Here is a 4,409-nt window from a genome sequence, read left to right on the forward strand (position 1 = left end):
TTAGAGGCCCTGATTGGTAACGGCTGTTATTTTTGGCTGTAAAGACTTTGACTTTAAAATTTTAGCTGTAGAGAATTTGGCTGCAGATGCTTTGACTGTAGAAACTTTAACTGTTAAAATCTGATTGTTTACCAGCAACTTTTAAAGCTGTAGCTGTTATTTTTATTATTATTATAAGTATTAATAATAAATATATATTATGTCAGAAATTACTTTATATAACATTTTAATGACAAAATAAATTTTATTAATGATAAATTAAAATTTTTAAAAATATAAATCAATCAAATATGAAATTTTGTTTGGAAACTAATTAAAAACAAACAACTATAAGAATAATTTTCGGTAACAATACACATCAACAATAAATTAAAAGATAGTAATAATACAATAGTCAATATAAAATTTCGCTAACAATATTCTGATTTTTCTTTTGTTTTTGGTGATTGATTCTTGATTATACTAGCAAATATCAATAGTGTCTTTTAATTGTTTTGAATGTTTTTTTTCTATTGAGTAGTTATATGAGCAGTCAAAAATCTATTAACCACTAATCAATGCATTGTTTGAATGTTATTCTCTTATTAATGATGAATTTCATAAACTCTTTTATAGTATTATTAGTGATGATGATGAAAAAATAAAATTTATTATTGAAATGGGTCTTAAAAGAAAGAGAAAAAAATGAAAATAATTAATTTATAAAAATAAAATATGTAAAATATTTATATATATTTTTGAAGAGGTTTTAAATATAAAAGGGTGAAAAAAAAGAATGCTTTAAAAATTGTTTTGTTTTAAAGCATGAATTTGACGCTTAAAAAAAAAGAGGAAAACAAGGAAGAAAAAAAAAAGTGACTTTTAAAATTTTAAAAAAATTAAAATCCAAAAAAGCATGATTGGCAAAAAAATGGCTGTCATAATTTAAAAAAAATTAAAGTCTTAAAAGTAAGCTACCAATCAGTGCGAGAATTTGCTTTCTTCTTAAAACTTTGACATTCATACAAATAAAAAATGTAACTATAGATATTAGGTAGTCGTTTTTTTTTTCTTCCATAAAAACAATTAATATGTGCTAGCTAATAAAGTAATAATTGATGGACTCGTTTAAATTTATGTCCCACACCATAACAATAAGACCAACCATGTATTTATTTGCTTCCTTCCTCTGTCCATCAAACTGAGACAACAAATGTGTCTATATGTAAAGTAAGATATTTTTAAGTTTTATAACAAATTGATTTAATAGAATGTTGCAATGAATCTGATCTTTGCTTATCATCCTAGTTATTAGTTAAACATCTTTGATTTCTTAATGATAAAAAAAAGTCGAACCAATCCCATATATGAATTGAACAGATAAAGATGAAATGAATAAAGCCAAGAAAGAAAGGATATATGAATGACAAAAGCAGAATCTGGTTGCATCAAATTGAATACGCTAGAGTAGATATGGCAACGTGGGCACGCGCGGAAGAACGCGTGAAAAAGAACATTGGCATATTTTGTGGAATTTGGCTCTTGAGGAGAACGAAAGGTCGGAGATAAATTAAAACTACGCGGCGTGGGCAAATGTGAATCTCACACTTCCTTACATAAGATTCTTTTCTCTCTTTTATTTTTGGTTCCCTAGAATATTCCTTCACCAAAAATTAGCTCCTTTCCAATTCAATTTTTTTTACTTTCTTTCTTTCTAGTATCTGTTTTTAATATATATCACACGCAAAAATATCAGATAGTGAATTAGGTGGATGATTCCAGTTGTCAAAAAAAAAGAAAAAAAGAAGTGAATAATACCATAATATTTGGGGGTTAATTTAAAGTCATCAAAATATTATATTTGTTTTCTTATAAGAGTATTTGAATATATTTAATGAGCGTATTTTGTTAGGTGAATGTCTATTTTTATGGATTTTAGAAAAATAACAAAGTATATTTTACTATTCATTAATTAATAAAAACAGAAAAAACAATAATGTTTGTAAATAATTAAACAAAGGATTAAAACTGTTGTAAAAAAGGAGTGTGAATCTTTTAAGAGAAGGAAGAAACAAATTAGAGAGAATTGTTGAGTCTTCGTTCTTATCTAAAAGAGAGAATAGTGACGTCAGTTCCAGCCATCATTACAAAACAGATGCGAACCAAAAAAAAAAAAAAAAAAAACCGAATCTGATCCTCCGAATATTCACACACACATTAAACACCCCTTAACCCCACAACCCTCCCTCATTTACCATTTTACCCTTTTAAAAATATCCAAAAGAAAAAATAAAACTCTGAAAGATTCGTTTAGGTACGCGACGCCCCGACCTCGATCTCCTTCACTTCAATTACCAAAACCCAAAACCCAAAACCAAACCCTTCTCTCTTCAACTCTATGCTTTGATTCCATTTAAAAGATCCATTATTCTTTCTCCATTTGAGATTAATTAAAGCTTCTTCTTCTTTTTTTCTTCTCTATAGATCTATCAACCCATTTGGTTTTGGTTACCTTTTTTAGTAATGATGGTGGAGATTGATTACGCTAAGAAAATGCAGAAATGTCATGAATACGTTGAAGCACTTGAACAAGAACAGAAAAAAAATCCAAGTCTTTCAACGCGAGCTTCCTTTATGTTTAGAACTCGTTACTCAAGGTATGTTTGTATCATCATTCTCAATTCAAATATCTCCCAACACACATACTAGTTTCTTACAAAAATCACTTTTTCTTGATGGGTTACTGTAGCGATCGAAGCTTGTCGGAAGGAGTTATCTGGTACGACAACATCAGAACAACAGTGTTCTGAACAGACCACAAGTGTTTGTGGTGGTCCTGTTTTCGAAGAGTTCATTCCAATCAAGAAGCGTTCGTTTAGTCAAGAAGATGAAGAAGAAGAACATGAATCTTCTCCAGAACTTGAACAGACTAATAAGAAATCTGATTGGCTTAGATCTGTTCAGTTATGGAATCCATCACCGGATCTTAACCCTAAAGAGGTATTTAAATCTTTTGAGCTTTTTCCAAAGGAGTTTTTATAATTCTTGATTATGAGTTGTTTAAATTAATTATGTTTATGTGTTAAATCGAATGATTAGGAGCGTGTAGTTAAGAGAGCGAAAGTGGTGGAGGTGAAACCAAAAAGCGGTGCGTTTCAACCGTTTCAAAAGGATAAAAAACGCGTTTTGGAAACTGATTTGCAACCTGCGGCGGTGAAAGTTGCCAGTTCTGCGCCGGCGCCGGCAACGACGACTAGCTCCACCACTGAAACTGGTGGTGCTAAAAGTGATTTGGATAAAGTTGGAGAGGAGCAGATACAGATGACACAGCAGCACCAAACGCAAACGCATAGAAAACAAAGACGGTGCTGGTCGCCGGAATTACACCGACGATTCCTAAACGCACTTCAACAGCTCGGAGGATCTCATGGTAATTAAGATTAATTTTAATTACAGGATTTTCTCTTTTTCTTTTCCTGATTGGTTCATTACTGATTCGTAATTAAATTAATCAACTAATTGTTTTTTTTAATTGTTTAATTTTTGCAGTTGCTACGCCTAAACAGATTAGAGATCATATGAAAGTTGATGGATTAACAAATGACGAAGTTAAAAGCCATTTACAGGTTAATACTAATCAAAGTTTTATGTTTAATAATCACACGTTATATGGTAATTACATGAAATGTTGTTACCCAAATATTTTGTCCTAACCATTTTTGTGGAATATTAATTCAGAAATATAGACTTCATACAAGAAGGCCAGCGACGACGGTAGCGGCACAGAGTAATGGTAACCCGCAACAGCCACAATTCGTGGTGGTTGGAGGCATATGGGTGCCGTCACCACGAGATTTTCATCCACCGTCAGATGCAGCCAACAACGGTGGTGGTGTATATGCTCCCGTTGCGGTGGCGGCGCAATCTCCAAAACGTTCGGTGGAGAGAAGCTGTAACTCGCCCGGTGCATCTTCATCTACAAATACAGCCACAACTCCTGTGTCATAGTAGTACTAGACTACTCCTAGTCAAGTATCGTGGTTTTGATTTCGTAGGTTTAATAATGCCAAGTGAGTGTAAAAAAAAAAGTCTTCGTCCGTTTTGTTTTTTTGTAACCAAGAAATGTGTTTTTGTAGGTTGAAATTTTTGAATAAAGTAGACGAATGTTATATAGTATTCGTATGTACATGGCTTAAGTGATTAATCCTTTTCTATATTTCTTGTTGTTTTCTTTTTGGTGTCGAATTTAGTTAGAAAGATCTTAGAACTTTTAAAAGAAGGGTCAGAGATTCAACGTACATGTCTCGTAACGACTAAGCTAAGATTGTGTTGTATTTGTTACCCCAGATGACATTATTATTATAATAAAAATCTAATGACCTTTTTAAACGATTGAAGACAAATTTTTTATAAGGATCTAATATAAGATG

At 31.5% G+C, this 4,409-nt stretch overlaps 1 pseudogene; it reads left to right on the top strand.

Moving 5' to 3' along the window:
- LOC104787916 lies at nucleotides 2,233-4,207 on the top strand (annotated as a pseudogene).

Source organism: Camelina sativa, chromosome 5 (genome assembly GCF_000633955.1).
Source record: "Camelina sativa cultivar DH55 chromosome 5, Cs, whole genome shotgun sequence".
NCBI lineage: Eukaryota > Viridiplantae > Streptophyta > Magnoliopsida > Brassicales > Brassicaceae > Camelina > Camelina sativa.